The sequence below is a fragment of the Triticum aestivum genome, chromosome 3B, assembly GCF_018294505.1.
Source record: "Triticum aestivum cultivar Chinese Spring chromosome 3B, IWGSC CS RefSeq v2.1, whole genome shotgun sequence".
Lineage (NCBI taxonomy): Eukaryota > Viridiplantae > Streptophyta > Magnoliopsida > Poales > Poaceae > Triticum > Triticum aestivum.
This window is the reverse complement of record NC_057801.1, coordinates 197348356-197374834: the sequence shown is the minus strand read 5'-3', so window position 1 is coordinate 197374834 and position 26479 is coordinate 197348356.

The window sequence follows — 26479 nt, the reverse complement described above, 5'->3', positions numbered from 1 at the left end:
AGAACACCTCAACAAAAGAACCAAAGGCACGGACGTGATGTACAGGTAAAGCATGACAAAACATGAACACTGAGCTATCTCCATAAATCACCAGAACATGCTCAAAAGGACATGGCAAGGTTGCAAATAATAATAGTTTACAGACTTAGCAGAAATAACATCAGGTTGCAATGTTTAGAGCTATCAAACAACATGTTACAAGAACTTAACATGGCAAACAAAGGCATGGAATGCTAATACTAAAGACAAAGAACAAAACTCCCTTACTGAACTAATTCCAAAGATCAACAGAAAAGATGGTAGCATCTAGGCAAACATGGCAAGTGATATGACAGATACAGACATGGCAGGACCAATGATAAGTAGACAAGGTGATCAACAGTAATATGACATATTTATGAAGCTAAAAATGGCAATAGCATGGTCATAGGGTGCATGGATAACTAGCAAAGCACATGGCAAAATTGAACTTAATATTAACAGGTTGACTGCAACATTATTTAGCAACTTGAGAGCAGGGTACAAATGCAACTAGGGGCATGGATGGATAGGGAATGACACGTATAACAAATAATCCTTAGTGAACATCTCCAGATTATGCATAGAATGACTTGTAGCAGCAGGTTTACCTAGCATGATGATATAACAGATTCAGCCTAGCAAAACAGAAATAGCAAGTACCCTACTTCACGAGTTCGATGCAATCACTACAAGACTCACAAAAATAAATGGATTGGACCTCTGTAAAGATGGCATGATGTAGCTCAATACTCATGTAGACATCAAGCTCATAGGATGCACACACAAAATGAAATGAAAAAGACAAAACAGCAAGTTCTGTTAACAGACAGCAGTTAACATCATATAGCACTCTTGAACGATGATTAGGGCGTCAAAAGCAACTCAAACAAGCATGGCACAGTGGAACAAAATGAATAGCATGTCACAATGAACATTTTGATATATCATATGCATGAAACGGAGCTACAAGCACGAAGTTATGGCATGACCAACATTGCACCAGAATGTAAATATTTTCAGGACTTGGTGGAAAAACGAAGTTAACCTCGGGATCTAGATCTGGGCGCGGAGTACAAAGATGGCCGGAGTTGTGGGACATGACCAGAGGAATGTCTGGCGAGGCGGGGAGATGTCCGGAGAGGTTGCCGACGACCGAATCCGGGGCTCCCGTGGCCGGACCTGGCCGGAGGAGGAGCGTCGCTGGTGGAGGAGCTCCATGGCGAGGGCGGCGGCCTCGGGCGCGGGTGGTGGCGCGGAGGACGGAGGTAGGCGCGGCGGTGCTCCGGTGCAGCGGTGGGGACACGCTGGGACGGCGGGGAAGACGTGGAGGCGGCGGGGCGCGGGCTTCGGGCGGCGACGGCGTGACGCCACAAGGCGGTGGGGATGGCGCGGTCAGCGCCGGCGAGGCGGCGGGAGGTGCACCGGCGGGGCTTCGGCGGTGCACGCCGGAGAGGGCGTGGCGGCGGAGAGGACAGGCGGGGACAGGTGGCGGGCGCTGGTTGGCCGGAGGGTGGCGGCGGACATGTCCGTCGGTGGAGGGGAAACGTCCGGCGGCGCGAGGGGAAGGGGGCTAGGGTTTGGACTGCGTGAAAAAATTGGGGGGATGCACATACATATAGGTAGAGGGAGCTAGGAGACCCCAAATGAGGTGCGGTTTTCGCCCACACGATCGTGATCGAACGACCGAGAGCATGGAGGGGGGTTAGATGGGCTAGGTGGGCTGTGTGGAGAGGTGCTGGGCTGCAAAGAGAAGAAGGTTTCGGGCAACGCGGTGAACCGTTGGGGCGTCAAACGGACTACGAATGCGATGAAAATTGACAGGCGGTCTACCTTCTCTAAAACAACACCGCATGCCAAGTTTCATCCCATTCCGAGAACATTTCCCCGCCGCTCACGAAACAAGGTCTGAGAGGCGCGACGGGCGCGTGCGAGTGGTCTGGACTCCGAACGGATAACGGAGAGAACCGGGGGAACCCGAACGGATGCAAGTTTTGAAAAACATGCAGATGAAATGTAGATGATGACATGGCAAAATGCAACACGCAAGCAATGACATGGCAACAATGACGAATAGCTGGAAGACACCTCACACATCAGATCCGGGGCATTACACCCGTGCCTCCCCCCCCCCCCCCGTGCTCGCTGGCCGTCGCTAGAGCCTCGGCCGGACGTGCCCAATGGCACCCGAGCCCATCCCTCTCGCCCCGTCTATAAATAGCCATCCCCAGCCTCGCTCGAGCACACCACCATCCTCGCCACCCTCCTCTTCCCCTGCCCAGTCTCTAGCCCGAGCTCGGGGAGCTCTCTGTGCTCGGCATCGCCGTCATGGCCGCCGCGGCCTCCCTCCTAAATTAGCTCGAGTCCAGGCTCGCTCCTCTCCCCCTCCTCAACCAGTACATCCCCACCACTCTGGCGACCATCCCCAGGCCCTCCCCCCTCGTCGGAGCTCCATTTGCCACGAGCCCCATCTCCAACCGAAGCTCTCCTCCGCTGTGGTCATTGCTCCGCCTGCTCCGCTACTCTCCGGCGTGAGTAGACCCAGCAGGTGGATGCGGCTCGCCGTCCTGGTCACTCCGATGGCCGGAACGTCACCGGAGGTGTCCTGTGGCGCCAGAACGGCCGTCGGTGCTGCTCCCCTCCCTCTGCTCTGTCGGGCATCGATGGAGAAGGAAGAGACCGCCCAGCCAGCTATCCAGTGCATGTCATATAGCACCATATTGTTGTTGCAACGGAATCATGATGAGGTGGTAACCACTTTGATGGTTTGCCACCATACTTCCTCGTTGATACTTGCATTATGTGTGACCCTACCTCATGAGGGTTATGCCGGTGGGGGTAGATAGGAGGCTAAGTAGTGCTATGCAAAAAGGGACAGGGATATGCATGGTGACGGAGACAGAGTATTTTCAAAAGACATTTCGAAAACCCCATCGGGTGCCACTTATGCCCGGGGGAGATGATGAGTTGGGTAACCACTTGATGAAGAAGTGGTGTACCGAGGCAAGTGTGTGTGTTGTTTCCAAAACGGATTGGTTTAAGTTGCGGCCGTTATTCCAACCTTACATGCACAACCACTCTACCCTTATATGGGAAAGGGCATTATTGATTACCTAGGCCGATACTAGCTTGGAGCCCGCATTACTAGTGACGGGGGAGAGTTGGTGCTCTCTCTCGGGACGGGGTCGTGCCAGGTAGGGCGCCCAAGAACATTTTTATGGGGCACGGGACACACCGTTGGTACCCCGTGCTTGTGATGTGAGATGATTTAGGAGCATGGCTCCCCGAAAATGTTATGTGATAATGTTGGGCATGGGGGTTACTACCAATCGAGTGGACTCCATGTTAGTGTCGTCTAGGGAAAGGTAGTGATCGGGTGCTTACCCCGGGTACTTGAGGTACCGTGGGTCGTGGATGACACGGAAGTTCCCCGGATCTTGTGGGTAAACTGTGCAACCTCTGCAGAGTGTAAAACTATTCGAATTGCCGTGTCCACGGTCAAGGACAGTTGGGTAACCGCTCTTGGGCTACGTCCATATGTTTCTGAAAAACAACACAGTTTGGTGATATTGATGATGCGAGGAAGTCACGATGAGCTTGAGCATGAGTTGTTTATAACTCTTTCTCGATGTTGATGTCTGTAACATCCTGATACTTGTTGCAGACACATTCATGTCCTTGATAACTGTTGATCATACTTGCATGAGAAAAACTAGCTTTCCGCAAAAATGCCAATTCAGCAGTACAGCCTTGCATAATTATTTTGTTATCACTCTTGGGTTGCTTGCGAGTACATTCAAACATACTCACTGGCTTGTCCCTGGCTATTTACTTGGCCAGGCTTGAAAGAGCAGGTATATGAAGAAGAGATTTTGGTGACGATCGTGTGAGCTAGGACGCTTCCCAGTCAGAATGCCTGTAGGGTTAAGGCAGATGGCATGGGTCCAAGTTGTTATTGAAGATTTCCGTTGCGATGATACACTCAAGACTTGACCATAATGGTCCTACTTGTGTAAAACGGTATGTATGGATGTAAGACTCTTGTTATTCAGCTTCTGTGTGTTCAGTGAGCATTGATCTCTGGGATCACTGTACACGTGCATTCGGTGATCTCGACTTGGGAGTCGGGGTCCCCACATCCGGTGCCTATGAGTTTTCCATATACTAGTTTACACTTATTTACTTTTCCGTTGCTACTGTTACAATCACTACAAAATACCAAAAACATTACTTTTACTGTCTTTACTTTTGTTACCGTTACCACCACTACCATATTACTTTGCTACTAAACACTTTGCTACAGATACTAAGTTTCCAGGTGTGGTTGAATTGACAACTTAGCTGCTAATACTTGAGAATATTCTTTGGCTCCCCTTGTGTCGAATCAATAAATTTGGGTTGAATACTCTACCCTTGAAAACTGTTGCGATCCCCTATACTTGTGGGTCATCAAGACTATTTTATGGTGCCGTTGCCGGGGAGCATAGCTCTATTCTTTGAGTCACTTGGGATTAATATCTGCTGGACACTATGAAGAACTTGAAAGATGATCGAACTACTATTTTGCCCTCAACTACGAGGTAAGGTAAGGGACTGCCATCTAGCCTTGCACTAGATTCTCCTTCTGTTATGAGTAAGTTTGCGACACCTGAACCTAATGCTGCTATTGATTCCGATATGTAGCATGTTATTGATGATGCCACTTCTGCTATGCATGATACTTATGATGAAACTACTTCTATGCTTGATACTACTGTGCCACTTGGTGAATATCTTGATGAGCAAATTGCTAGGTCTAGAGAAAGAGAAATTATTGAACCTGAACACGATGATATTAGTGATGATGAACATATGCCCGCTATTCCCGAGGGTTATCTTTTTGATGCTGAATCTTCTGCAGCTATTTTTGCTTGTTAGTATAGATATGAACTTAAGAGGTTGCTAATTAATCTGTGTTCCTGATCAGGATTATTATGATTTTTCTGTTGATCCAAATATAATTATCTTGGTTGAATCTGATCCTTTTTATGGCTATGAATCTGAAACTGTTGTGGCACATCTTACTAAGTTAAATGATATAGCTGCCCTGTTTACTAATAATGAGAGATCGCGCTACCTTTATTTACTTAAGATATTTCTGTTCTCATTAAAGGGTGATGCTAAGATTTGGTATAATTCTCTTGATCCTGGTTGTGTGCAAAGTCCCTAGGATATGATTTATTACTTCTCTGCTAATTATTTTCCTGCTCATAAGAAACAAGCTGCTTTGAGGGAAATATAGAATTTTGTGCAAATTGAAGAAGAGAGTCTCCTACAAGCTTGGGGGAGGCTTCTCAAGTTACTTAATGCTTTGCCTGCTCATCCTCTTAAGAAACTTAAAATATTTGATATCTTTTATAATGGACTAACTGATGCTTCCAGAGATTACCTGGATAGTTGTGCTGGTTCTCTTTTCAGGGAAAGAACACCGGATGACGCTAAAATTCTATTGAATAATATGTTGGCTAATGAAAATAATTGGGCACCTCCCGAGCTACCTCCTGAGCCAGTTACTGAGCCCATTACTGAGCCTATTCCTAAACCAACTCCAAAAGAGAGAGGTGTTCTATTTCTCAGTCCCGAAGATATGCAAGAGGCAAAGAAATCTATGAAGGAAAAAGGTATTAAAGCTGAAGATGTTAAGAATTTACCTCCTATTGAAGAAATACATGGTCTTAATTTACTGCCTGTTGAAGAAGTATATGATCTCATTTACTTATTCAATGAAGAACCTCCCGATATCCCGACACAGGTAGTAAAGGTAAATTCTCTCTATAGATATGATAGAGCTGAAGTCCCTCCTACTAAAATTGCTAGTCAGTGCTTGGATGAGTTTGATGACTTTATATTTAAGCAAGATGACTTTAATGCTTATTTTGGTAGACAATTAAAACAGAATACATTTATGATTAAAGGCTTGGGTGATTATATGGCTGATATTAGAGGTGAACTTAAACTTGTTAGCAAGCATGCTTCTATGATTACCACTCAAGTAGAACAAGTACTTCAAGCTCAGAAAGAAGTGCTTGATGAAATGAATAGAAAGAAAAACGATTATGCTATTAGAGTGGCTAATAGAACTGGTAGAATGACTCAGGAACCTTTGTATCCTGAAGGCCACCCTAAGAGAATCGAGCAAGATTCTCAGAGAAACAATATTGATATACCTAGTTCTTCGAAAAGGAAGAAAAAGAAAAATGATAGGACTTTGCAAACTTCTAGTGAACCTATCGCTGAACCACTTGAGAATCCAAATGATATCTCTATTTCTGATGCTGAAACACAATCAGGTGATGAACATGAACCTATTGATAATGCTAATGATAATGTTCATGTTGATGCTCAACCTAGTAATGATAATGATGTAGAAGTTGAACCTGTTGTTGATCTTGATAACCCACAATCAAAGAATCAACGTTATGATAAAAGAGATTTTGTTGCTAGGAAACATGGTAAAGAAAGGGAACCATGGGTTCAGAAACCCATGCCTTCTCCTCCGTAACCATCCAAGAAAAAGGATGATGAGGATTTTGAGCGCTTTGCTGAAATGGTTAGACCCATCTTTTTGCGTATGCGATTAACTAATGTGCTCAAAACAAATCCTTATGCTAAGTATATGAAGGATATTATTACTAATAAAAGAAAGATACCTGAAGCTGAAATTTCCACCATGCTTGCTAATTATACTTTTAAGGGTGGAATACCAAAGAAACATGGAGATCCCGGAGTACCTACTATACCATGCTCCATTAAAAGAAATTATGTTAAAACTGCTTTATGTGATCTTGGAGCCGGTGTTAGTGTCATGCCTCTCTCTTTATATCGTAGACTTGACTTGAATAAGTTGACACCTACTGAAATATCTTTGCAAATGGTTGATAAATCAACTGATATACTTATCGGTATTTGTGAGGATGTGCCTATTGTGTTTGCAAATGTTACTATTTTAACGGACTTTGTTATTCTTGATATTCCCGAGGATGATAGTATGTCTATTATTCTTGGAAGACCTTTCCTTAATACTGCATGGGCCGTTATTGATTGCACCAAAGGCAATGTCACTTTTCATGTTAATGGCAATAAGCACACGGTACATTTTCCGAGGAAACAACCTCAAGTTTATAGTATCAACTCTATTGGAAAAGATCCATCGATTATATTTGGAGGTTTCGAATTTCCTCTCCCTACTGTCAAGAAAAAGTATGGTATTCTTATTGTTGGGGATTTTCATATCCCCATTGAGGTAACTTAGTGTCATTTGAAATTTCTCCGGTTCCGGGATTATTCGGAATGAGTTTGTTAACAAGACTTGATCAACCTTGTTAGTAGGTTCATTTTGATGATCACGAGATGGATGAAACTAGAAGCACAACTTTCTGTACCCTCTTTATATTTTCTGTTATTTAGTAGAAATAAAGTAAAATAATATTTTTCTATCTGTTTCCTGACTTATCCGTGCAATATAAAAATATCCCGAAAATAAAAATCCTCAGAATGCCATGCCAATTTAATATGATTTTTTCGGGAATATTTGAGAATTTACTGTGCAAAAATTACCATGGGGGGAGCTGCCACCTGGCCACGAGGGTGGAGGGCACGCCCTACCCCCTGGGCGCGCCCCCCTGCCTCGTGGGCCCACGGTGGCCCTCCTCCACTTATTCCTGCACCTATCTTCTTCCTCTGCCTCACACAAACACGAAAAACCAACTCAAGCACGAGTTCCAGCCCCCGTTGCTGTGATTTTCGATCTCCTTGCTCAAAGCACCTTTCGCAAAACTGCTTGGGGAGATTGTTCCTTGGTATGTGAGTCCTCCATTGGTCCAATTAATTTTTGTTCTAGTGCTTTATACTTTGCAAATTTGTGCTACATAGGTGACCATGTTCTTGAGCTTGCATGTCAAATTTATATGGTTCCAAGTAGTTCCAATGCTTTATATAGGCTCTAGGAACTTGTGGGAATTGTTACTATCAATCTTATTGAAGTTGGTTCACTTTTATTTGAAGTTACTAAAAATTTCAGATTGTTTCAGAAATAATGAAGAGACTTTTGAGGGGCTCGTCGAGCCGAAGCTCTAAGGAAAAATAAAAGGAAGAGGAGGAGACGCCCAAATTTAATTTCCCTCGCACCACGGAGGTCCGGCCTTGTGAATGGCCTTCCGATGACTTCTTGAGGAGAGCTGGGATTTATGAAGATTTCTATTTATTGATTGAGAACGCTGGCCTCACCAACTTCCTCCACGACCAACGTCATTAATATCTCTTACTCACAAATACTTTTGTGCAAAACTTCTACTTTTTCCCTAAGAAATCACCTCCAACAGTAGAGTTTCATTTATAAGATATTGTTAAAGAGATGACATTAGCTGAATTCTGCGAGGTTTGCAGAATACCCTTTGAGGGCACCTTAGATGAACCCCACCGTAACGAAGTAGAAACTTTATTAACACTATCACGGTGGGAGAAACCAGGAAGATTTCTGATGCAAGGATCACTAGCATACATTATCCTGTTTTACGCTACTTTGCCTTATTTGCTAGTCGTTGCTTAATTGGACGCAGGAACTGTGGGAACCTTAGCATTCCTGATATTATTATTTTGCTCCATGGTTTATACCACAATAGCTCTGTTAGTATGGGTGGAATTGTTGCTAGACGGTTAAGTTTGAACCGTACTGAGGGCCCCATCTTTGGAGGCATTTATGCTTCACGCCTAGCTGAACATTTTGAAATACCTATTAGGCATGCTGAGAAAGAAGAAACAGCGCTGCCCCGCGCTTATTTAGATTACAAGAGTATGATAGTGCATGATTTTCTTGTTAAGAGTCGCGATGGGGAGCTCAAATATAAATTATACTTTGATAAACATCACCCTGAGACTATTACTTTGCCTGCTCCTTCTTTGTTTAACTTGTTTGCAGAACCTCACGTCATTCTGTGGTCAGCTGTTCAAGCCTATCAGAGCCCTGCACCAGCCCCAGAGCCGTAGCCACAAGATGAGCCTCCACGACTATCTTATTATTCTTGGGATCCAGAGGAGGCTGCCAGCCAGTGGCAGCCAGAGTCTTCTTCATCACAGTACGACCCCAGCTACACCTACGGGTATCCGCCAGGCCATCCCTGGCAATAGACCAACTTAGGCCAAAAGCCTAAGCTTGGGGGAGTACGTATTTCCCATCGACTTTACATTCATGTTCACACACACTCATTGCTAGATGTCAGTGCTCACACTCTTTCACTGTAATATCCATGCTAGTTTAAATTTCTTTTTCCTGCTTTCTTCTTGTGTGTTTGATAAACTTTAAGAAAAACCGAAAAAATTTAGTTAGTTTACTTTCCATGCTTGTAGTAGAATTAAAAAGACAACCCAAAAATATTTCCCGTTCTTCTTTTTACTTATTGGGAGCTTTCTCGTGTAAATAGTTTTTATTTCTTTTCCTTTCTTTTGGGGTTGAGAAGACTATATTGAAAATGCTTAGTGGCTCTTATATGCATGATTGATTATTTAACTTAGAGCCCATATTACTTGTCTTCTCTCTTGACTTGAATGCTTGCAGATTCCAGCTTAGTCCAATGCACGTGCACTCTTATTATTATACACACCGTTCGGTCGTGCAAGTGAAAGGCAATGATGATGATATATGATGGACTTATTGGGAAGAGAAAAGATGGTATGAACTCGACCTCTCTTGTTTTTTGTAACTATGATGATTCATCGTTCTTGATTCAGCTATTATGAAGTAAAAATATTTGCAATGACATTTTGAGATTATAGTTGCTTGTGCCATGCTTGATTTGCTATGAGTGATAATGGTTTACCTTTTGTGCCAACATCCTATTAGAATGATTATGATGTGGTATGATGGGATGGTATCCTCCTTTAAATGAATTGAGTGACTCGACTTGGCACATGTTCACGCATGTAGTTGAATCCAATCAACATAGCCTTCATGATATTTATGTTCATGATGGATTATATCCTACTCATGCTTGTACTCGGTGTGAATTAATTTTAATGCATGTTTACGACTGTTGTCGCTCTCTCAGTTGGTCGCTTCCCAGCCTTTTGCTAGCCTTCACCTGTACTTAGCGGGAATACTGCTTGTGCATCCAAACTCCTAAAACCCCAAAGTTATTCCATATGAGTCCACTATACCTAGCTATATATGGTATTTACCTGTCGTTCCAAGTAAATTTGTATGTGCCAAACTCTAAACCTTCAAATAAACATTATGTTTTGCATGCTCGAATAGCTCATATGTCAACTAGAGCTTCCCTTATCTTCTGTGTTAGGCGGGTTATTCTCAAGAGGAGTGGACTCCGCTCCTCATTCACGAGAAAATTGCTGGTATCCGGGATGCCCAGTCCCATGTTTTGTGCAAACTAAATCAAAATAACTGCAAAAAAAACTCCCCTTGGGACCCGTTGAATGTTGGAGGCACTCGTTGTTTTGAGCAAGCCATGGATTGATGCTTGTGGAGGAAGGGGAGTATAAACTTTACCATTCTGTTTGGGAACCGCCTATAATCTGTTTAGCATGGAAGATATCGTCGTCTTTTAGTTGTTATGTTGACAATGAGAGTATGTCGTTCAAAATATAATTTATCTCTATTTCAAAATCGAGCTCGGGCACCTCTACAAATCCCTGCTTCCCTCTGAAAAGGGCCTATCTATTTATTTTTATGTTGAGTCATCACCCTTCTTATTAAAAAGCACCCGCTGGGGAGCACACTATCGTTTGCATTCATTATTATTGGTTTATATTGGGTATGACTTGACTGGATCTCTTTTACCATGAATTACAATGTTTAGTCAGTCCTTGATCTTTAAAGGTGCTCCGCATTTATGTTTTGCGGTCTCAGAAAGGGCTAGCGAGATACCATTTTGTTATATCATGTTATGATTATTTTGAGAAAGTGTTGTCATCCGAGTTTTGCTATTATAGCTCGCTAGCTGATTATGCTATTGATATGAGTAATTGTGAGACTTGCGTGTCATTGTGAGTATGGTTAGTTCATAATAATTGCTGAGACTTGAATGCTGGCTTTTCATGTTTACAACAACAAGAGCAAACAGAGTTTGTAAAAGTTTTTCTTTTTCTCTTTTAGTTTCTCAATTGAATTGCTTGAGGACAAGCAAGGGTTAAGCTTGGGGGTGTTGATACATCTCCGTCATATCTACTTTTCCAAAAACTTTTGCCCTTGTTTTGGACTCTAACTTGTATGATTTGAATGGAACTAACCCGGATTGACGCTGTTTTCAGCAGAACTACCATGGTGTTCTTTTTTGTGTAGAAAATAAAGATTCTCGGAATATCCTGAAACTCCACGGAACACCTTAGAAAAAATAAAGAAAAATCCTCGCAAAAGATGAAGACCTGGGGGCCCACACCCTGCTCACGAGGGTGGGGGCGCGCCTGGTGGCCCTCTGACGCCAACTCCAACTCCATATATTGGTTTTCGGGGAGAAAAAAATAGGAGAGAAGAAATCATCGCGTTTTACGATATGGAGCCGCCGCCAAGCCCTAATCTCACTCGGGAGGGCTGATCTGGAGTCCGTTCGGGGCTCCAGAGAGGGGGATTCGTCGCCGTCGTCATCATCAACCATCCTCCATCACCAATTTCATGATTCTCACCGCCGTGCGTGAGTAATTGCATCGTAGGCTTGCCGGACGGTGATTTGTTGGATGAGATTTATCATGTAATCGAGTTAGTTTTGTTAGGGTTTGATCCCTAGTATCCATTATGTTCTGAGATTGATGTTGCTATGACTTTGCTATGCTTAATGCTTTTCACTAGGGCCCGAGTGCCATCTACTATGTGTTATGATCCGGCAACCCCGAAGTGACAATAATCGGGACCACTCCCGGTGATGACCATAGTTTGAGGAGTTCATGTATTCACTATGTGCTAATGCTTTGTTCCGGTTCTCTATTAAAAGGAGGCCTTAATATCCCTTAGTTTCCAATAGGACCCCGCTGCCACGGGAGGGTAGGACAAAAGATGTCATGCAAGTTCTTTTCCATAAGCACGTATGACTATATAAGGAATACATGCCTACATTACATTAATGAACTAGAGCTAGTTCTGTGTCACCCTATGTTATGACTGCTACATGATGAACCATATCCGGCATAATTATCCATCGCTAATCCGGTGCCTACGAGTTTTCCATATACTCGTTTACACTTATTTACTTTTCCGTTGCTACTGTTACAATCACTACAAAATACTAAAAACATTACTTTTACTGTCTTTACTTTTGTTACTGTTACCACCACTATCATATTACTTTGCTACTAAACACTTTGCTGCAAATACTAAGTTTCCAGGTGTGGTTGAATTGACAACTCAGCTGCTAATACTTGAGAATATTCTTTGGCTCCCCTTGTGTCGAATAAATAAATTTGGGTTGAATACTCAACCCTCAAAAACTGTTGCGATCCCCTATACTTGTGGGTCATCAGAAGGCGCTACAGGGGATGGTTTCGAGCGCGGTTTGCGGCTATGGGTTGCCGGTGCACGCACGCATCCAGCGGTGGCCATGGGAGGGAGCGAGGTGGACCGTAGCGGTGGTGGCGTCGAGCTGGGCGGCGGCCGGAGTCCGGTGGTGCACAGGCGCGGGGCTACGGAGCACGAGGAGCCCGACAGGGGTTGTCTACGGCTTCCTGGCGTAACCAGGAGCACAACCGTGCGCTCGGGTGCGACTATCATGGACTAAAACGACAGCGGCGAAGAGGACGCCGGCGGTGAGCTCATGGCATGGCGGGGATCGGAGCTAGCGAGCATAAATGAGAGAGGGAGGAGACGAGTTCGACGCGGAAGCTCACAGAGGGGCTAACGGAGGGATCGGCAGGCGCGGGGATGGTCGGTGGACAGCGAATCGACGCCGGATCTCCGGGAACCGAGATTGAAGAAGACGTCGGGGACGGCGTTGTGGTGCTTCCCTGGTTGCTTGGCTTGGCATGGATGAAGAAGACGATGATACGGAGCTTGAGGTCTCATCGGCAGGGAGTGAGGTGGCCGGTGGCCATGGCTACGACGAGCGGTGGTCTCGGGTGTGCTCGACAGGGCGAGGAAGAGAGGCCAGAGGAAGGGGGCAAGATAGAGGAAGGAGCGGAAAGTGAGAGGGGGTCGTCCTCATCTCCTGGGCGTGCAGGTGGACTCGGGGGAGGCTAGCCAGCGCGAAGCAGGAGGTGGCGCGCTCGGTCGCATGCGAAGTCTCTTCCTCTACCTACTGGCAGGGGTTGAAGATGACTGGCAAGCGGCGCTGGGCTGGGCCAGCCTGGTGGGCTGGCCAGGTGGGCTGCGACAAGTGAGGCCAGGTAAGTCTCTCTCTCTCTTTTATTTCTGTTTTCTATTTTTCTTTAGCTGTTTGGCTTTATTAAAAATAACAGAACCTATTCAAAAATCATGTAACTGCTTGAGAGCACTGTTTGGAATATGTCCAACAACCATCATTTCAGTTCATGATTATTTGGGCATTTAATTTAATTTATAGGATTTAAATGTCCAAGTACAAATACCTTATGATTTAATTCAATAACCCAGAGTGTCCTAGAAAAGTGTGCACCATTTTTGGCATAGGTTCTGGACCAAAACAAAAATGATGCACATTTATGAAGGGCATTTCAAGTTCATTGAAAATATTTTTAGGTTGAACCTATTTGAAATCCATTTGGTACTATGGTTTGGACAACGCCATTTCAAGTTCATTTGAAAACTAAACATGATGACATGGATGCAGATGCAACTAATTACAAGCAATGATCTAGGGATGTGACAATTCACCCCCACTAAACGAGAATCTCCTTCCTGGATTCAAGACGTGAGGTAAGAAGACAAAGGGGACACTAAGTATCACAAACTTCATGATCCAACTGTCTTCTCGAGGTTCTTGATTTGTTGACTCAAATTGATCTTGATTTCTTTGCTTTCGAGATCTTCATCCAACACGAGGACAAAAGAGCGAAACATGTCTACATGGATGGATCATCTTAATGATCACAAGATCAACTCACGGGATGAGACGTAGAAACATCTCTCGAGCCGAGACATGAAGCATACATCCAGAAGGATGGAGTGTAACAGATGACGAGGGTTCACTAGGTAGACAACAATTCCACACCTAAGAGGGTGATGAACGGTTGTCAACGTGGTGAGATTTTGAGTTGACATCTTAGAGGAGGTGACTCGTAGAGTTATTACCTTAAGTAGCAAAAAGAATTACCTTTGATCCAGAGATCATTGAAACTCTTTATACCAGCCTAAGGCAAATCACAATCGATCATTTGAAGGAGTCCGGAAGAATGACATACTGAGACTAGGATGGTGATGTGGACTACCTTGTTGAAGACAACGCAAGGATGATTTTGCTTATCATCGGAAATGGATGGAATCCATGGTAGGACCACTTTTGAAGATGATCCTGATCGGTAATTACTAACAGGGGTAATCCAGAGTAGGGTGGCACGATGGCGGTGGAAGGTGGGAACAAAATGCAAATGCCGAAAATGATTCTAGTAGCTGGGGAGGAACTCAACAGTAAGGAATAATTCCACTGTTGGAATGGTCATAGCATAACTGAAGAAGACTGGAAGCAATCCCAGTTAGTACCGATGATAACACCTAGTGCTTGTGCGTGCTCTCAAGAACTTGAACATTCCCATATTCATCAAGGTTTTACCAACATCCGTGTCAAGGATCCTTGCAACACAACATACTACCATGATGAATATTGGTGGAGGATGCAGATGCAAAGGAAGAAAACACCTTCTCAGATTTCACCTTAGTGAGGCCAAGGAGACAAAATCTAGATGATCGACCGAGAGACATTTAGCACTCTGCTTCTATTGTTATCCTTGATGCACTAGCTTATCCCATTCATAGATATGGTTTGATATCTAGAACATCAAGTAAAAGGTCAGACTTCGGTGATACAAAAATCCATAAGGAACAACAAGGGAGTAAATTCTACGAAATCCTTATGTGGAGGTGGCCAATTTCCTCAATCAAGATACTATAATAATAGGTCTTTCGGCTGGGTGTTTTGGCCACGACATCCACTTTACCGGTTATCGAGAGACCAATATTATTGTTCTTGGAAAACGTTCCAACCATCATATCTGCCTGAGATTCAGATCTGGTTGGTGTCAGGATATTCCAGACTCATCGAGTCTAGAATAAAAATTAAAGTTTGCAACACAAATCGACGAGATGATGTTGCGACATTCTCTGGAAATGGACTATGGTAGTAAGCTCCAAAACATGAGCTAGTTCTGCTACACACATGTGAACACGCTATCCCAGACAAGCATGACCACGTAGTAGTCTTATAATAAAACACTACCGAGTTCAGGTTGGGAACCATCAACGAGGATATCGAAGTCCTTGCGTAAGTCTAGCTCTTAAGAAGGAACTTCTTCTCCTTGAACAAATCAATCAGTGGCTTGGTGTGCTAGGGATACATATAGAATGAAAATGATCAGTCTATCAGACAATAGAATACTTCGCACATGCATAACTGACTTGGGATGGTTCCAGAGGAAGTAAAAACTTGCTTTATCGAATTCACGGCGGCAACTTGCATCAAATGCACATGAATTAGAGGGAGTCACTTCTTATATCCAAGCATATGCTTCATGAACGGGTCATGAAGATAATGCTTATAAAAGTTTCCAATACTAGTTGGATGTTCAACACAAAACATGGAGAAGATAAAAATGTTGTTGATGGGCTCAACAACAATTCATTCAGGTTTCCATATAATTGGAGTTCCACAATTATGTGAACAAGGTGATAGCATTGGTCAGACCCAAAGAGTATAATGGTGTATGCTCGAGGAGAGAACCACGGGTAAGACAACATTATAAATATCGTTGGTTCTGATTCGATTTGATGATAGACCATACTCAAATCAAAGATTGGATAAGATGATAGATCCAATCACTGATCACGAGGACCAATTGATGAGGATATCACCTTTCTTCAGCACACACAAAAGATATCCCTTGAGGGTGAACTGAGTCGGACAAGCTTTTATCTTCCAACTCTCCAAGTTCTTTTTTAGCTTAGCCAACTAGCTCAGGGATATCCAACCCAGATTCTTGGAAAAGGGGTGGTCTATAAGAAAACCAAGTTGATCGCGAGCTCAACATAGCGATCAGGTGACAACCTGGTGATACTTACGAGAAGATATTCGGAAAATCACGATCCACCGATATGCTATTAAGTTCGAGAACAATCTTGCCTTTCAGGGCAAGACGAGATGATCAAATAAGCAAGGGATTGACATAGCCCTAACTCATTGATCGAAAGGTGCACCGAAAATAAGGACTAGGTAGCACAATCTATCTTAGAATGATGATTCAAGAACCAACACGCTAAAAATGAAAGTATTGTCCTTTAACTACCAAGCAATAGAGTTGCTAGGAGTATTGATTTCACACATCATAGTTCATCTGTCGGCATTCCGGTGGCAACAACACGGGAGCCGAGAAATGAATAATGAGGGCGAGAAGTATCACTATATCAAGAGTTCATAGGAGGGTGTGCAATTCCCATGACATCCTTGATATAAAGATGGTAATACCCCAAGGTAGAGCAGAATCAAAAGCTGGTTTGGCACTTTGATCTGCGAGATACAACTACTTTGACCCAATCCTAGACATGGATGAGGTACTAGAGTTTGTTTCTCCTAGTCATTCCGGAATAGGATGGCTTGACGGACCGCAAGAGTAATAGGCATCGATGAACGAATGCACGCATACTCTTGACTATCAATAGATAGACGAGGGTCAGAAGACAACTAAAGAGGAACAACTTGCTACGTCTCGAGCTAGCGTTGGTTTTCCCTGAAGAGGAGGGGGTGATGCAGCACAGTAGCGTAAGTATTTCCCTCAGTTTTTGAGAACCAAGGTATCAATCCAGTAGGAGGTCACGCGCAAGTCCCCCGTACCTGCACAACACGATAGCAACTCGCAACCAACGCTTAGGGCTTGTCAATCCCTTCACGGTCACTACGAGAGTGTGATCTGATAGAGATAATATTTTTGGTATTTTTGGTATAAAGATGCAAAGTAAAAAGGTAAAGGCAAAACAAGTAAATAAAGTGATGGAGATTGATATGATGAGAATAGACCCGGGGGCCATAGGTTTCACTAGTGGCTTCTCTCAAGAGCATAAGTATTCTATGGTGGGTGAACAAATTACTGTTGAGCAATTGACAGAATTCAGCATAGTTATGAGTATATCTAGGCAATGATCATGTATATAGGCATCACGTCCGTGACAAGTAGATCGAAACGATTCTGCATCTACTACTATTACTCCACTCATCGACCTCTATCCAGCATGCATCTAGAGTATTAAGTTAAAAACAGAGTAACGGCTTAAGAAAGACGACATGATGTAGAGGAATAAATTCATGCAATATGATAAATACCCCATCTAGTTATCCTCGATGGCAACCATACAATACGTGCCTTGCAACTCTTTCTGTCACTGAGTAAGGACACCGCAAGATTGAACCCAAAGCCATGCACTTCTCCCATTGCAAGAACTACCAATCTAGTTGGCCAAACCAAACGGATAATTCGAAGAGACTTGCAAAGATAACTCAATCATACATAACAGAATTCAGAGAAGAATCAAATATTTTCCATAGATAAGTTGGATCATAAACCCACAATTCATCGATCTCAACAAACACACCGCAAAAAGAATATTACATCGAATAGATCTCCACGAGAGAGGGGGAGAACATTGTATTGAGATCCAAAAAGAGAGAAGAAGCCATCTATCTACTAGCTATGGACCCGAAGGTCTCAAGTAAACTACTCACACTTCATTGGAGGGGCTATGGTGTTGATGTAGAAGCCCTCCATGGTGGATGCCCCCTCCAGCGGAGCTCCGGAACAGGCCCCAAGATGGGATCTCATGGATACAGAAGGTTGCGGCGGTGGAATTAGGTTTTTGGCTCCTCTTCTGATCATACGGGGATACGTAGGTATATATAGGAGGAAGGAGTACGTCGGTGGAGCTTCGAGGGGCCCAAGAGGCAGGAGCACGCCCTCCACCCTCGTGACCGCCTCGTGGCTTTCTTGACGGAGGGTCCAAGTCTCCTGGATCTTATCTGATGAGAAAATCATGTTCCCGAAGGTTTCATTCCGTTTGGACTCCGTTTGATATTCCGTTTCTTCGAAATACTGAAATAGGCAAAAAACAGCAACTCTGGGCTGGGCCTCCGGTTAATAGGTTAGTCTCAAAAATAATATAAAAGTGGAAAATAAAGCCCAATATAGTCCAAAACAGTAGATAAAGTAGAATGGAGCAATCAAAAATTATAGATACGTTGGAGACGTATCAAGCATCCCCAAGCTTAATTCCTGCTCGTCCTCGAGTAGGTAAGTGAAAAGAAGAATTTTTGATGTGGAGTGATACTTTGGCATAATTTCAATGTAAATCTCCTTAATTGTGATATGAATATTCAGATCCGAAAAATTCAAGATAAAAGTTCATATTGACATAAAAATAATAATACTTCAAGCATACTAATCAAACAATTATGTCATCTCAAAATAACATGGCCAAAGAAAGTTCATCCCTACAAAATCATATAGTTAGGCTATGCTTCATTTTCATCACACAAAGATGTTCCCAACTTCTATAACCCCGATGACAAGCAAAGCAATTGTTTCATACTCAAATAATCTCAAACTCTTTCAACCTTCACGCAATACATGAGCGTGAGCCATGGATATAGCACTATGGGTGGAATAGAATATGATGATGGGGATTGTGTGGAGAAGACAAAAAAGGAGAAAGTCTCACACCAACTAGGCGTATCAATGGGCTATGGAGATGCCCATCAATAGATATCGATGTGAGCGAGTATGGATTGCCATGCAAAGGATGCACTAGAGCTATGAATGCTCAACAAAAGAAAACTAGTGGGTGTGCATCCAACTTGCTTGCTCACGAAGACCTAGGGCATTTGAGGAAGCCCATCGTAGGAATATACAAGCCAAGTTCTATAATGAAAAATTCCCACTAGTATAAACAAGACTACTTATGAGACTAACTATATGGGAAACATGGTGCTCACTACATGACGAACAAGGTGCTACTTTGAACCACAAGTGTGGTAAAAGGATATTAACATTGCCCCTTCTCTCTTTTTCTCTCATTTTTTTGGGACTTTCTTTTTTTTGGCCTTTCTCTTTTTTTCGGCCTTTTTTTTCGTCCAGAGTCTCATCCCGACTTGTGGGGGAATCATAGTCTCCATCATCCTTTTCCTCACTGGGGCAATGCTCTAATAATGATGATCATCACACTTTTATTACAACACAAGGATTACAACTCGAAACCTAGAACAAGATATGACTCTATATGAATGCCTCCGGCGGTGTACCGGGATGGTGCAATGAATCAAGAGTGACATGTATGGAAAATAATGCATGGTGGCTTTGCCACAAATACGATGTCAACTACAAGATCATGCAATGGCAATATGACAAAAGTAATGTATGTCATGATGATGATGATGGAAGTTGCATGGCAATATATCTTGGAATGGCTATGGAAATGCCATGATAGGTAGGTATGGTGGCTGTTTTGAGGAAGATATAAGGAGGTTTATGTGTGATAGAGCGTATCGTATCACGGGGTTTGGATGCACAGGCGAAGTTTGCACCAACTCTCAAGGTGAGAAAGGGCAATGCACGATACTAAAGAGGCTAGCAATGGCGGAAGGGTGAGAGTGCGTATAATCCATGGACTCAACATTGTTCAAAATAACTCATATAATTATTGCAAAAATTTAGAAGTCATCAAAAATCAAGTACTACGCGCATGCTCCTAGGGGGATAGATTGGTAGGAAAAGACCATCGCTCGTCCCCGACCGCCACTCATAAGGATGCACAAGCCAGGTACACTTCATGTTTCAAATTTGTTACACAACTTTAACCATACGTGCATGTTACGGGATTTGCTAACTTCAACACAAGTATTTCTCAAATTCACAACTATTCAAATAGCACGACTTTGATATTATCACCTCCATATCTCAAAACAATTATCAGGCATCAAACTTAATTTAATTCACTCAAAGAAAGAAGGTTTCACAATTCTTGAATACCAAGTATATTAACATTAAGCAAATTACCATGCTATTAATGACTCTCAAAATAATCTAAGTGAAGCATGAGAGATCAAGTTTCTTTAAAACAAATCCACCATCGTGCTCTAAAAGATCTAAGTGAAGCACTAGAGCAAAAATTATCACGCTCTAAAGATATAAGTGAAGCACATAGAGTATTCTAACAAATTCCAAATCATGTATAGCTCTCTCAAAATTTGTGTACAGCAAGGATGATTGTAGTAAACTAACAAGCAGAGACACAAATAATACAAGACACTCCAAGCAAAACACATATCATGTTGGTGAATAAAAATATAGCTCCAAGTAAATTACCGATGGAAGTGGACAAAAGAGGGGATGCCTTCCGGGGCATCCCCAAGCTTTGACTTTTTGGTGTCCTTGTATTATATTGGGGGTGCCATGGGCATCCCCAAGCTTAGGCTCTGGCCACTCCTTGTTCCATAATCCATCATAAGAATTCACCCAAAACTTGAAAACTTCACAACACAAAACTCAACAGAAATCTCATGAGCTCCGTTAGAGAAAGAAAACAAAAGATTACTTCAAGGTACTGTAATGAACTCGTTATTTATTTATATTGGTGTTAAACCTACTGTATTGCAACTTCTCTATGGTTTATAAACTAATTTACTAGCCAAAGATTCGTCAAAATAAGCAAACAACACACGAAAAACAGAATCTGTCAAAAACAGAACAGTCTGTAGTCATCTGTAACTAACGCAAACTTCTGGAACTCTAAAAATTCTACAAAAATAGGAAGTCCTGGAAATTTTGTTTATTGATCAGCAGCAAAAAGAGTCAATGCAAACGCACGTTCCTGTGATTTATCATAACTAAATTCGTTCGCGCAAAGTTTCTGTTTTTCAGCAGAATCAAATCAACTATCATCGTAGGTTATCCTATAGGTCTTACTTGGCACAAACACTAATTAAAACATAAAACCACATCCATACAGAAGGTAGATGGATTATTTAGTCCTAAACAGAAGCAAAAACAAAAAACAAAAAATAAAATTGGGTTGCTTCCCAACAAGCGCTATCGTTTAATGCCCCTAGCTAGGCATTGATAATTTTAATGATGCTCACAAGAAAGACAAGAATTGAAGTGCAAAGAGAGCATCATGAAACACGTGAAAAACACATCTAATTCTAACATACTTCTATAAACGATAGCAATCTCAACATAACGAGAGGTGAAATATTATCATGAAAATTTCTACAACCATATTTTCCTCTCTCATAATAATTACATGTAGGATCATAAGCAAATTCAACAAAATAGCTATCACATAACATATTCTCAATACGATCCACATGCATGCAAAGTTGACACTCTTCCAAAATAGTGGGATTAACATTAACTAAAGTCATGACCTCTCCAAACCCACTTTTATCAAAAACTTCATAAGATTGAACATTATCCAAATATGTGGGATCTAAAGTTGACACTCTTCCAAACCCACTTTCAATATTATTGCAAACAATATTATCAATCTGATATTCATCATGGGGATTAAATAAATTTTCAAGATCACAAGAAGAATCACTCCAATCATGATCATTGCAACAAGTAGTAGACATGGCAAAACTAGCATCCCCAAGCTTAGGGTTTTGCATATTATTAGCATAATTGACATCAAGAGAATTTATAGTATAATCATTGCAATCATGCTTTTCATCGAAGGAACTACCAAGTATTGGTACAATAGCAACGATCTCATGTTTAACATAAGGAACTATAGCAAATTCATCTTCATAAATATTGGCATCATGGCCACAAGAATAGCAAGCATCATGTTCATCAAGGGATATTTCAATCAAATCATTGGGATCATCATTATCTATAGATTCATGCATATCATTAGCATCATGGATATTCAAGGAATTCATACTAACAACATTGCAATCATGCTCATCATTCAAAAATTTAGTACCAAACATTCTATAGATTTCTTCTTCAAGCACTTGAGCACAATTATCCTTTCCATCATACTCACGAAAGATATTAAAAAGGTGAAGTGTATGAGACAAACTCAACTCACTAGCAATAGGTTCAACATAATTGTATCTCTTAAAGAGATTAGCAAGTGGATGAGGATCCATAAACTTTTAGCAAGCGAAGATGCAAGCAAAAAGAAGGTACAAGCGAACATAAGATCGAATGGAAGAAGGGCGAATAAAACAGCAAGGGTGAAGTGGGGGAGAGGAAAACGAGAGGCAAATAGCAAATAATGTAATGCGAGAGATAGGGATTGTGATGGGTACTTGCTATGTTGACTTTGGCGTAAGCCTCCCCGGCAACGGCGCCAAAAATCCTTCTTGCTATGTCTCGAGCTAGCGTTGGTTTTCCCCGAAGTGGAGGGGGTGATGCAGCACAGTAGCGTAAGTATTTCCCTCAGTTTTTGAGAACCAAGGTATCAATCCAGTAGGAGGTCATGCGCAAGTCCCTCGTACCTGCACAACACGATAGCAACTCGCAACCAATGCTTAGGGGTTGTCAATCCCTTCACGGTCACTTACGAGAGTGAGATCTGATAGAGATAATATTTTTGGTATTTTTGGTATAAAGATGCAAAGTAAAAAAGGTAAAGGTAAAACAAGTAAATAAAGTGATGGAGATTGATATGATGAGAATAGACCCGGGGGCCATAGGTTTCACTAGTGGCTTCTCTCAAGAGCATAAGTATTCTACGGTGCGTGAACAAATTACTGTTGAGCAATTGACAGAATTCAGCATAGTTATGAGTATATCTAGGCAATGATCATGTATATAGGCATCACGTCCGTGGCAAGTAGATCGAAACGATTCTGCATCTACTACTATTACTCCACTCATTGACCGCTATTCAGCATGCATCTAGAGTATTAAGTTAAAAATAGAGTAACGCCTTAAGCAAGATGACATGATGTAGAGGAATAAATTCATGCAATATGATAAATACCCCATCTTGTTATCCTCGATGGCAACAATACAATACTTGCCTTGCAACTCTTTCTGTCACTGAGTAAGGACACCGCAAGATTGAACCCAAAGCCATGCACTTCTCCCATTGCAAGAACTACCAATCTAGTTGGCCAAACCAAACGGATAATTCAAAGAGACTTGCAAAGATAACTCAATCATACATAAAAGAATTCAGAGAAGAATCAAATATTTTCCATAGATAAGTTGGATCATAAGCCCACAATTCATCGGTCTCAACAAACACACCACAAAAAGAAGATCACATCGAATAGATCTCCATGAGAGAGGGGGAGAACATTTTATTGAGATCCAAAAAGAGAGAAGAAGCCATCTAGCTACTAGCTATGGACCAGAAGGTCTGATGTAAACTACTCACACTTCATTGGAGGGGCTATGGTGTTGATGTAGAAGCCCTCCGTGGTGGATGGCCCCTCCGGCGGAGCTCCGGAACAGGCCCCAAGATGGGATCTCGTGGATACAGAAGGTTGTGATGGTGGAATTAGATTTTTGGCTCCTCTTCTGATCATATGGGGATACGTAGGTATATATAGGAGGAAGGAGTACGTCGGTGGAGCTTCGAGGGGCCCACGAGGCAGGGGGCGCGCCCAGGGGGGAGGGCGCGCCCTCCACCCTCGTGACCGCCTCATGGCTTTCTTGACGGAGGGTCCAAGTCTCCTGGATCTTATCTTATGAGAAAATCACATTCCCGAAGGTTTCATTCTGTTTGGACTCCGTTTGATATTCCGTTTCTTCGAAATACTGAAATAGGCAAAAAACAACAATTCTGGGCTGGGCCTCCGGTTAATAGGTTAGTCCCAAAAATAATATAAAAGTGGAAAATAAAGCCCAATATAGTCCAAAACAGTAGATAAAGTAGCATGGAGCAATCAAAAATTATAGATACGTTGGAGACGTATCAGAACTCAAGGAACATATAACTTTCTGAGTTGTGGATGCACAAATTAGTATGGCGATCCAAGTTCAACATTTCTTCCTGATAACCCATGCAGAAGGGTGGAACTGGCAGAGTAACATTGTAGAATCGAGAACCCGTCAAGAGCACTCTGGTGGTGATCTTCCGGTTCAATGAGGAACTTCTGCCATAAACAGTTCATGGTAATTGGAAGAATGATATACCATGGACCTCGAGGACTATCGCAAAGGTTACTAATAACCTAAAGGAACTAGCAACAGTATCAAATGGAGGTAAGTAGAGTGAATCTCGGGTTCAAAACCCAGGAGTAGGATGTGTACTACACTAGCTGGCATCACAGGATGCATCTCGGAAATGACTGCCAGAATCATCACACTGGGAACTCAAGGCATGTCTAGATTACCAGGCGATTAACTAGGACACCTAGGGTCATAATAATAGCTCCAACATGTATACCGAGGCAATAAAGTACCTCAACACACTAGTTAGTGTGGTTGATCTGGCACAAAGGAACTTCAGAACTGTAGGAAGGGATTTGCAAATGCATCAGATTGTTTAGAAACCTGGGATGAATCGGACAGCATAACGGCTGTAAATGCTTGAAAAGATTTGAGACATCGTACAAAAAGATGGCATAACCACTCGATCATCATAATATCAAGATTTGTGACATCGTACAAAAAGATGAATATAGGGAAGTAGTAGGAACCGAAGTAAAGCTTAGAACCATCAATCCTATAGGTCTATGGATTAGTAACACGTGATCCTGATAAAAGAAGAGAAGGCCTAGTTCCTTAACCCCGTAGGAAAGATAAGATGACTCGGATCAGAAGGGCTTAAGATATAAGGAGTAAAAAGAGGCTTACCTTCCATCCCACAATCAATTCCCTTATATAACTAAACAATTTCTAGACTCAACTTTGACTAGTTTGGCTTAGTAATCCTACAGGCAGTCAGGCTCTGATACCAAATCTGTCAGGACCCCGACTCAATGCCACACCGATCTAGCATGTAACACCTCATACCACTTTGTGGCCTCACGCCCGGCATTCCCACGGGTGTCGCCTTACCAGGCCCGGGACCGTTTGCACCTTTTGGAACATGTATATGACAGTGTCGCTAGCATCCATATGACAAGAGCCCGGGCTGACATCTCTAGTCGTGAACTCAAAGTGGCACTAACTTACAGGGACAGGCATACATGACCCAGCAACGAACGTGTCGGTCATCAGCGAGTGAATCCGGACTTTAGCAACTGGGCTAGCAGGACTCCGGTAAACCGGGAAGTAGCAGCCTAACAGGACCCCGGTAGACACCGCATGACATTTCCCCGAAGGGACAGACACAGGAACGAAGAAGGACACATGCCGGCCAGCCTAAGTGTTCTGGAGCAGTAGCATGCTACCAAGGCTTAGTGGAGGCACTAGGAGACATTTCTCGGTAAGAGAGGCTACCAAGGCTAAACAACTAGTTAGTCAGATCCCACACATACCAAGCATTTCAATAACATACACACAATATGCTCGATATGTGCAAATACAACATGGCATCACAACATGACTCTACAACTCAAGTATTTATTCAATAGGCTCCGAGGAGCGAGATATTACAAACATGGGTCTCATGACCCAACATTTAGAGCATACAAGTCAAAGCACAAGCAGAAGCTTAACATGTCTGAGTACAAACATCTACAAATGCAAAAGGCTGAGAAGCCTGACTATCTACTAGATCCTGCCAACGCCAAAAGATCGTAGCTGAGGTAACAAGCTAAACGTCGAAGTCCACGTGGAACTACTACTGAGACTGAAGTCTCTCTACAAAAACATAAAATAGGCAGACATGAGTACAAATGTGCCCAGCAAGACTTACATCAGAACTAACTACATATGCATCATTATCAACAAAGGGGATGGTGGAGTTTAACTGCAGCAAGCCAACTTTGACTCGGTGGCTATCCTGAACTATGACTGCAAGTAACTCTTTTGAGGTGGCGCACACGAGTCCACATATTTACCATATCAATACACGACTATGGATCCGCTCCCGTCTCCCTACGAGAACGCTATCCATAGCACTCACACTTATCTTGCGTCTTTTAGAGTATGCACTTTCACTTGTCTATGAACTGTATAGGCAACCCAGAAGTCCTTTACCGCGGACACGGCTATTAGAATAGATGATGTTAACCCTACAGGGGTGTACTTCTTCACACACCCTCTCACCAATTACCGCCGTTTACACGACATGTACTCGGCAACCTTCAAGTGGAAGCCCAACGATGGTGTCGGCCATGACCTACCAAGACACTCAAGTCTCAAGTCCAGGTTTATCATCTATTCAGGTTCCATCCACAGGGAGTCCGAC